Source organism: Hibiscus syriacus, unplaced genomic scaffold, assembly GCF_006381635.1.
Source record: "Hibiscus syriacus cultivar Baekdansim isolate YM2019G1 unplaced genomic scaffold, ASM638163v2 tig00111237_pilon, whole genome shotgun sequence".
NCBI classification, from domain to species: domain Eukaryota; kingdom Viridiplantae; phylum Streptophyta; class Magnoliopsida; order Malvales; family Malvaceae; genus Hibiscus; species Hibiscus syriacus.
In genome coordinates this window covers 140,223-150,979 of record NW_024063029.1, presented here as the reverse complement: position 1 = coordinate 150,979, position 10,757 = coordinate 140,223, and the positions used below count along the sequence as shown (strand labels likewise).

The 10,757-nt window shown below is 33.5% G+C and overlaps 1 pseudogene; it reads left to right on the top strand.

Moving 5' to 3' along the window:
- Window positions 1-302: 302 nt before the first annotated feature.
- LOC120156776 lies at window positions 303-3,345 on the top strand (annotated as a pseudogene).
- The last annotated feature ends 7,412 nt before the right edge of the window (window positions 3,346-10,757 follow it).

The window sequence follows — 10,757 nt, the reverse complement described above, 5'->3', positions numbered from 1 at the left end:
ATAAGTGAATTTGTATTACTACGAGTATTAAAAAGTGGACGTGGATTCAATGACCGAAGTCGAAAGTGGGAATTCCTTTGGGCTTTAAAGACCAAATTCGGAATTAGGACAGGCAGTTATTGCTGAACTTTTAAGGCGCCACGCGGATTTCTATAAATGGCCGACAAGTAGAAAAGCCAGTAAAAATGTCAAAATAGAAAAATCCCCCAATGCTTGGGAATTTTACTTTTGTGCCCTACCCCTCACCGGCCTTGTATAGTTCACAGTGAAAAACCGATCCAGAGAAATAGGATTCCGCCAACCGATAAAGTAAAAACTCGAAACTGAAGCCCTCGAACCGAAATCCCTTTACACTCTGAAAAATGGGTAGGTCAAACACTGCCTTAACCGACTCAGATTCCGCCACCGACACCAAGACCCACTCAGATTCCGACTCCACAACCGAAACTGATGAGGAATTCTGTAACCGATACGATACTTGTCTTTTCAGAGAAGACGAGAAAGTCCTCGCTTACCATAGCCACTTCATATACTTGGCTAAAGTAACTAAATAAAAGGAAAATCTTAAGCTCTTTCCTTCCCATTCTCCTTAAAAACCACTTCGCTCATCGCTTTACTTGCCAGGTTTTAAAATGCGAAAAAAGGAGTAACGGTTGGCATTATTTCGTTCATTATCTTGTAAGTGTAAAAAAAATCCATTTAATCTCTATTTTTCTCCCCCCCCCCCCGGCCGCCCCAAATAAAATCGGTTGAAATTTGATTCTTTATTAATTAATCTGTTTGCTTGTTTTACAGGGGTGGAAAAAGAAGTAGCTCCTCTTCTCTTTCAAATTATATGTATATTTTGAAGGAAAATTTTGAATTCTTGATGCTATGTTTGTTTTTCACAGCTGAGATGAATGGGTAGGTGTGGATAGGTTAATGAAATTTACAGAAGAGAATCTGCAAAAACAGGAAGCACTTAACAAGAAACTGAAGGAAGAAAAGAAGGGTGAATTTAGAACTTCAAAGAGAGGAACAATGGAACATCGCTCGTGTCCATGAGGCATCCCAAAGGTTAATTTTAGTGTTCTTTTTATTTGTCAAAGATATGAAAAAGGAGGGTTCAAGAATTAAGATATGTTTATCTTGCAGGTAGTAGGGGCAAAAAGCGAAACAGCAATTCTATTGCAAGTGTTTCCATTGTTTTATAGATTGTTAAGTATTTTGTATACGTTATAGTATATAAGGATTTGTAATTACGTCTAAAATTAAGCTAAACTGTTTGAATTTAGGGTCTAAGATTGTAACCTTCAGATTAGTAAGAACCTTAAGCTTGTGAACATTCGAATTCCCCTCACTCTGAAGAGACAACTAATTAACGATTGTGAATTTATTACTCATTTGGGAAAGGTAGGTATATCCTCAGGTTTGGATTTGTATGCATTATTCCTTTTGTTTCATTTTAAGACTTTCCTGTCAATGTCAATCATCAGAATTGATTTATATCTTATCTTACAGCTTTTTATACTTCCGCGTACCCCAAATGTGGAAGACATATTGAAGACGTATCTTGATTACAGATATAAGAAGGATAACATGTAAGTTTGTTCCCTCCCTTTTTTCTCATTGTTATACTATAACTTGCAATATTCATCTCCTTTCAGCATGGCCAGCTCCTGTATGGTAAGCTAGATGGAGAACCTGGCACCACATATTGTCAAGCAACAATTAATGACCCGATGGTCCAAAAGACCTGCATGATGTTATTAGAATGTACCTTGAATTGCTGATGCCGTGAAAGATGCAAGAAAAGCAACCGAGTAGGATTATTGACACAAAATTCTTTGCATTTATGTATTAATTTTTAGCTTCTAAGGGAAGAACAACAACAGCAGAAGTATCCACTTGGAAGGTAGTTGTGAGGGAAAGTGCCTCAAATCTTCAATCCCAATTAATGCCTTCGAAGTTTGATAAATAATTGTTTTACCAAGCTTCCATTTCCATATACTTGGCCCTATGATTTTAGTTTTCTAATAGTTGACATGAACACGTCAGGCATGTAGGTATATGATTCAGTAAGAGAAATTTTTAAAGAGATACGTGCTTACTTCAACAAAGCTTTACCTGTGATACTTTTGTACAAAAGTGAGCATAAGCAATATCTATATATTATTACAGAGGATCTCCGTCCATGGTATGTGGGGCTCAACATCTGCTGCTTCTCTTTGGTATGTTTATCCCATCGCAGTTGACAAATTTGATTAACTTGAAAAAAATAATCTTGCTCTGTGATAGTACATATAGGGAGGAATTCAACTTGCTAAAATCAGAAATCTTTCCTTACTCTGATAATCCATTTTATAGTTTGAATTCAAACTCGGAAAGCAACCAAGACGGTTCTTTCGGAGTCAACAATTTTCAGATGACATTTGAGAATGTACTAAATAATATCTCAAGATTTTCTGGATTGAATGCATCATTTTTTATAAGCTGAAATACATAAAATGCTTACATAACATCAACAACTATTAGTTCCTTTCAAGCAAATTATCTATTAGTCATAGAATGATATAGTACAACACACGGTTATCTGCTAATAAATCTACCCTTTAATGAACCTTTCTGAGCTTATCTTGTAATCTTTTGCTATGTCTATATGTGGTATGCATGTTTGTGTTGAAATTATTGCAGCTCATTCCTCATAAGCTCATTAAATGTTTGATTAAGGCTAGTCCCTAGACTATAATGAATTTTCCATGCAATGGATTTTATATCTTAAAGTTCATTCTGCTAATTTACTGTTCTTTCATTTGCAGTGAAATTGCCCGTTATTGATGTGTGCAGATATTGAACAGGAGACGTAATTGGAGTTGCAGCAAAATTTAATCGACTTTCTCAAGTGCGAACTCTTATAATTTTGTTTTGATGGTCATTTAACTCTTCAAAGAACTTGGACTCCACCATCCATCACCCCATTAGATATTTTTATATTGCTTTTGGGAAGATGATATTTTATTATCATCAATCTCTGCTGATGCTGATATGATGACGATGTCTTGTCATTGCAGGTTCTTGCAGAAGAATCAGAATGGCTTATTTCTCTCGACTTACCATGTTGTAGAAGATGTTGAAACGAGTACCACTAAACATGATAACTAAATGCAGACACTTCTTCCAAACCGTTTGTACAATACACCAATAAGTGGTTGGAAGTTTCTTCTACGTTCCATCAATGCTTTTCCTTCGTCTTAGAAAAGAGGTTACTGAAACTTGAGGTGGTTGTCTCTGTAATTGTATTGCCTGTTTAAGAACAGTCTGTATCTGTATATTTGTAGGATGATGTCTATTAGGAGCTTTTGTGCTTGTCCTCGTTGTTTGACTTGAAGGCTTGTGTTTGGATTCCATTTTTTGAATCCATTGATCTAAAAATGGATACAATCCCTCTACTCCATGGGGAGGTTCTTACCAACTGCACTGCCCCCACAACTTTGGGTTGGACCCTTAGGAGTCCATCTTATCCATTCCCAGCCCAATCCTTTTGTTTCCCCCCCTATGTTTCTACGGTTATGTTTAGACATATTATTATTTTTCTTATGTTTTAATATATGAATTGATAATATATTTTATAATAAAATTTAAAATTTTAGTATTTATTTTATAATTTTAAAAATTTTAATATCATAAAAGTTATTTTAAAATAATTTTTTTGATAAATTATTAGTGTTATATCCAAAATCTAAGACCATTCTAGTAGTTAGATTATGAAGTACGAATCCACCCAAGAGTAGGACCATTCCGTGACCTCACTTGAACCATCAAATCATGAATCCATGGAAGATGAATCGATTCTTAATTAGCCACTCAAAAATATTAGAAAAAGAGTTATATTAGTATTATGTTTGAGCCTGAATTGTATTTCACGGTGCTTCTCTATTGTTTATTCATCGCTTGATATCTGTCCATATATCTGACTTTCGTTTTGTTGCAATATAAACATTCTATCGTTAAAATTCAAATGATACGATGACATGGATGAATAATTTTTTTATTGTGATGATGCGATCAAAACGACGTCATTTTTATGTGATTATTGATGTATAAAACAATGTCGTTTTTATATAAACCCTTTAATTTATGTATCCATTTAGCTATTAAACATTAAAACACATCCATTTTACGCACTAAACTTTTCGGACGTCGTTGGTAATCGATTGTCACTTGTCATCGATCGTCACTCATGATAAGATCGGTACCGATATGTCATCATTTCATTCAATTTTTTCTTCTTAGACTAATTTTCTATTAAACTCACTCAAAATTGACAAAAAATCATATGTTAAACGTCCTAATACTCTAATCTTCTCCGACGACCATCATATGAGATTAGTTTTGAGATATGTTGTTCATCATTTCAAAAGGATGCTTCTCATAATTTAGATTTTCAAACAAACATCCCCAAATCTCTTAAATCCAAGAAAGCCACAAACCTAAAAAATAATGATTTTATTTTATTTTTTTCATGAGTTGTAAAGAAATTTTGAAAACATTTAAATAAAAAATGGTAGGAGACAGAGACAAATTAATCGATGTCTAGGTGGTCATAAAAGATACGAGAGTGACAAATGTTAGCAACAACAAAAAAATAACGAAAAACACAAACTTTAATGAAAAAGATGATAGGTTAGAATAAAAGAAAAAAAAAATCTTCCATGAATACCATTTTAGCATCCAAATCTAATGTCAATACGTTGTTAATGGATAAATGGTTTATTGTTATAATTGAAGTCAAAATTAAAGTTTACTGCTATAATTAAATCGTTTTAAAGTTCAGTGGTAAAATTAATACAATACTAAATTTTAGTGATGTTTAATATAATTTACCTATTTTTTTTATTAGGTATAATTACAAAAATACCTTATTATTTACACAAATGGTCATTTTACATTTTTTTTGCAATATTTTATCACTTGATGTTTGAATTTTTGGTTAAAACAAATGATGTTAGATAAAAATCATTGATTTACAATTATTTATATTTTATTAAAATTAATCTCACAATTCATTCAAATAGAGATTAAAGAATTGTTTGGAATTTAAAGGAATCCTATCTATTAAATGTAATGGTGAAGTAATTTAATAAAGACACATAGTAATAAATGATTTGAGGCATTAATATATGTGGGCTACGGCGGCCACTTGTATTCAATAATGGCACCCATGATCCATCCCTATCTGTTTTAGTAGAAATAGTCTTTTTTTTCCCTTCCTCTAAAAAGAAAAAAAATATGAAAATTGCTTGAATAAATAAAAATTACGTTGCTAAGCTCAACCAGATACTTTGTTCTCCACTGTGTTTTCTAGCTAAAAAGTTGCTGCATTTATCTGATTAGTGTAAACACCAATTTTTCATTTTACTTAAATTATTATTAAAATTATTATTATATTATATATATTATATTATTATTAAATAATTATTACAAGCCCAAATACATCAGAAGCCCATAACCCTAAACCCATTTATAAAGCCCATTTACAACAGGCCCAAACTAGAGGAAAACCCTAAAACATTTAGGGTTTTCAGCTAGGGTTTCATCATCCCAGCAGCCAACCGCCTCAACTCATAGCCGTTGGATCTGGCTTTGATCCAACGGCCCAGATGGTTCCAGCAAAGGAAGCCCTAGGGTTTCCTAACCCTAGGTTATCATCCAAACCGCCTCAGCCAGCACCGCCACCGCCTTAGATCGATAATAAACAGCTGTCGCCTATGATTCCAGATGATCCATTCCACCAGCAGCCACGAAGCCACCCTCTTCGAAGACTCCAGAAACACCACGCCGGCCGTCCACGTCGCAGCTATGGGGTGAGTCACCACATAGTTTGGTGACTCACCAGATAAAACCCTTTGGACTGGTCCGATGAGAGACTCGTCGAGGCTTATAAAAGCCATGGAGAACCTGCAAAATAAAAGGAGAGGAGACAGAGAAGGCACCAGAAAAAAAAAACAGAAACGAAGAACCCGAGAGCAAGGGGACACCAACAGAGAGGAAAAAGAGGAGACCAACAACCAGCAAACCAAGAAACGGAAAATAAACGAGAGAGAACGGGAAGAGACTTACCAACATCGTCGAAGCCTCCACTCGCCACCATACGCCTCTAAAGCACTCGAAAACCGGAGGTATAAATTGTAGATTTGCTCCGATTAGGAGCTTTTCAAAGAAAACAGAGACTGTATTCGGCCTTAGGAGGTCGAGATTTGTAATCTAGGATAATTTGGGAATTTCTGGCCACCGATGGTGGTGGTCGGCGGTGGAGCTCGTGGCGGCGTATGGCTGCCGGTGGCTCCCAGAATTCCCTCAGACGAGGGAAATATAGAGATAGATGAGAGAATTATCTCATAAGAGAGAGAATTAGAAAGAAAGAAAAAGAGAGAAATGGCCTTTGAAGGCCGGTTTTAGGGTATTTGTACCATCATCGAAACGACACCGTTTTGATGAGGGGCCTAGGCGTAATTTCACTAATGGCTAAACCACACGCGCAATCATCCTAGTTTGTAATCTTTTCAATTTAGTCGCCAGAATTGTTTTTCTGGACATTTTAATTTTGTCTTCTAATTTTATTCTATTATATTTTAGTCATTACCAGCTTATATTTATATTTAAGGTAAAATAACCTTTTTAGCCCATATTAATTTTAATAATTTTATTTTTATCCATTATAATTAAATATGTTAAATTATACTATTAATACATAGTAGTTTATCATACTTCGAATTAGGCCCTTTAATTTTATTAATTAAACATTTTAATCCCAAATAAATAGTTAAGGTTAAATTATGAGGTTAGGACATAGATTTCTTCAATATTTTGAATTAGTATATTTAATTTTAATATTTTATATTCTGTAATTTTAATTTTTTTTATCATTATTTCATTATCATTTATATATCTAATTTATTATTATTCTATTTATCATTATTTTTAATTATATAAATATATTTTATTAATATTTATTTATTTACAATATTAAAGAAAAGGGCAGTCTTAATATAACTGGATGTCCTATTCTGGTATTTTAAATAATTAAATATTATGAAAATTATAATATATTTTTATTTAAATTATTTTTAGGAAAAATTATTACATTTTCAATATTTATTTATTAATATAAAAGAAAATAGCTGTCTTAAAGCAACTAGAAGTTCTTTTCTAATATTCTTAAATAAATAAATGTTATATTTACAAAACTCTCTCTCTATATATTTTTTTAATATTCTTCCTTAGAATTATCCGATTTAAATACGAAATAATAAGATCACAAATTAAATATATTTGAATATTTTAAATTTCCAATAATAGAGACAATTTATAATTAAAAAGTACCAATTTTGGGCGTTGTAGGGGTGCTAATCCTTCCCTAAACGTAACCGACCACGAATCCCTTTTTATTATGAAAAAAATGAATTTTTGGTTAAAACGTAGATCAGTTTATCTTTTAACTGATGTTTTCTTAAAAACTCTTTTAAAAGATAATTTTTTAGGTATTCGACCTACCTGACCCAAAAGGCCGATGGCGACTCCCAAATTATTTTAAAAACCATTTATTCACATCACTTTTCCTGCCAAGTAAAAAATTCGTGCCCGGACGAAAACCGGTTACGACAGCTTGGCGACTCCGCTGGGGATTTGTCAAACTTTAAAATCAATTGTAAATTGTCTCTATCAGTTGGAAATTAAAAATTCATATATTTAATTTTTAATTCTTTTCTTTCAAATTTTTATTACTTTTATTAATTTTTTTATTTTATTCAGATATTAATTATTTTATTTGTCTGTTAGAGGTTTGAACATTTCTCCTCACACACAACACTTGCATTGCATAACATAAATCTCTATAATTGAGTTTGTCCCTTTTAAGTGGGAGTGAAAGCGACGTCTTCGTGAGAATTTATTCTCCGTGTTAGACCTAGCAAGTAACTTTTGGGGTTCATATGCTCTATGTCTTCGTGAAAATTTATTCTCCGTGTCAGGCATAGAGAAATGTGTCCCCTCGAATTGAACTCGGTCTGCTTAAGTCTGTAGTGGACTATGATTGAGGGTTGGTAGCCCAAGGGGGCATCAACAAGGACAATTCGAGTACCTTTACTCCTAGAACTGAAACTCTGCATATAATGAACCCTAGAAATTCACCTGATCTAAGACAATACTAAACCTCTGTTCATAGGTATACACAAAGGAGAGATAAGCTCTAGCTTTTAATTTATTTTATTTCCTTTTCTTTTTCCTGAATAAATGCATGCGAACTAGAAATCATGCGGTTAGGTTAATAATTTTTTCCAAACAAAGCATGGAACTATAAAGCATGAGGTTAAGATTTATACCTTGATAGATATTTTTTTTCCATTAGTTGGTACTAACTATTCTATTTTTTCTTATTTTTTCATGCATGTTACATTGCTCTAATCTGTTCATATTGATTTCTTTTTTTTACATTGCATGATCATGGCATAACCAGAAGGTGTTTACTTGAAAGAGTGTTCATCACATTGAAAAAGAAATCGTAAATGGACAAAAAGTTCTATGATCAAACAAAATATGATGCGGCCAAGAAAAGACATCCTGAGAGAACTCTGAAGATAGAGAAGAGCTATGCACCCAAAGATCGTATGCCCATTAAAGAGCAAAAGGAGATACGAGAAATAAGAGAGCAGATGTCCAAGATGATGGATAGAATATCTGTTTTGGCCAAAAGAGAAGAGATTCCTGCACAGAAAGAGAGAAAGCTTAATGAAGATAATCCTGCAATTTCAGATATGCAAGGGACTTCTGATCCTAACCAATTTGAGAAATTACAGACAGTCATCATTCGTATTCACAAATCGTCTGGAGATACCAAAGAAATGGTGACCACTATAAAAATTCCCAGAGATGAGAAGAGATCATGTAATCAGAAATCATCGAAGTTTGGTCTGCTCCATACGTCTAAAACTCAGGTTCAATCTAAGACAAAAGGTGGTTCTCATCTTGATACTATCCCCATATCATATAAAGAGTTGTATGAGAAGTTACTTGAAGCACGAGAAGTGGATCCATATTATATAAAACCATTCCAACCTCCGTATCCGAATTGGTATAACATCAACGTTTATTGTAAATATCATGCTGGAGCTCAAGGACATACCATTGAAAATTGTCTTGCCTTCAAACGTCGAGTCCAAAGTCTTTTGGATCAGGGAATCTTGTAGTTTATGATAAATGATCAACCTAGTTTAGTAATTGAAGATCCTGCCAGATCAACACCAAATGTATTCAAATGTAATAGCATCAGTAGGGACGTCCAGAAGGAAGAAGATTTGCTGAGATTCGAAGCCCAAATATGTCATTTGAATGATCAAAACGATAAATTGAGCACCGAAATAAAAATCATACAGGAAGATTTCCATAAGGTCAGTCAAGCCTTTCAAAATGCTGGTATAAGGAACACCCCAGAAGAGTGGATAACAGGGGTCACCAAACTGAAGAAGAACTGTAACATAAATGAAGGACGAGCCAATAAGTTTTCTCATGATTTACGAGTTGCAGAAGAAAGACTCAATACAACTTTCATGGAATCGAGAAAATATCAAGTCAACAATGTTGAATAGTGCTATGACCAACATGGAAGCATCATATCAGATTCATCAGTTTGAGATCGATACTGAATTAAAAGCCACTATCGACAAGAACAAAACATTGAAGAAATGTTTAGATGATTATGGAGATCTTGTACCAGAACTTCTTGAACATAAAGATTCTCTCACAAGAAAAAATGAACAATATTGTTTACAACTTCGAGAGTTAATGCAAAAGATGAAGGAAAAAGACAATATCATGAAGGAAGATGCTGCTCAAGCAAACAATGTGGCTCATAAGCTGATGGACTTAGCTGGTTTCACGAGCGAATTAAAGCAGATTGAGAACTCCACACCTGAGCATAAGTGGAAGTTAGTTTGGCTTTTAAGGGAAATAGAGAAGTTAGGAGTAAAAGTTGTCCCTTACATGTAAAAGTTTTCCTTGATGTACCGAAACTTTTTTGTTCAATGAAATCTGTTCTAAGATGATCACTCTTGAGTAACACCTTTTCATACATGCATTTACATTTTGTATCTGTGCATTTCCATTTTGTATTCTTACTTTTTACATCTTTGCATTACACAGTTTGCATTCTTATTTTTGCATTTATGCATTTTCGCATTTACATTACATTTTTTTAGTATTGTTATATACATTAATTATAAAAACATGTTAATAATCTATAAAAGGTTTTGTAACAGTAAAACCAAGATCATTCATTCATATTATTGTACCATCATCATGAAAACAATGGAGCAATCTTATGAGGGACTACAAGATCAGTGGCCAGAATAATTGACAGGGTTACCTAAGGATATAAGGAAATAAACATCAGATTCAGTACCAGATGGATCAAATCAAATTATTCAATGTATGGCATCTGATAAAGAAGAGATAATTGATAAAGAGAAACCGTGCTATCGGATTGAAGAGTCGAGAAAGATAATATACCCTGGGGCATCCCACTTGAGCCCAAAGAATAACCTCATTAATTATTCACAATATGAGGAGAAAGTTAAGAGGACAGAGAAAGCAATCAGAAACATGAAAGATGTTAGTGCCCACCATAAAGAATTAGAAGCAAGAGAGCTCAGCTTGGTTCCAGATTTGATTATTCCCCATAAATTCAAAATGCCTGATTTTGAGAAATATGATGACACCAGTTG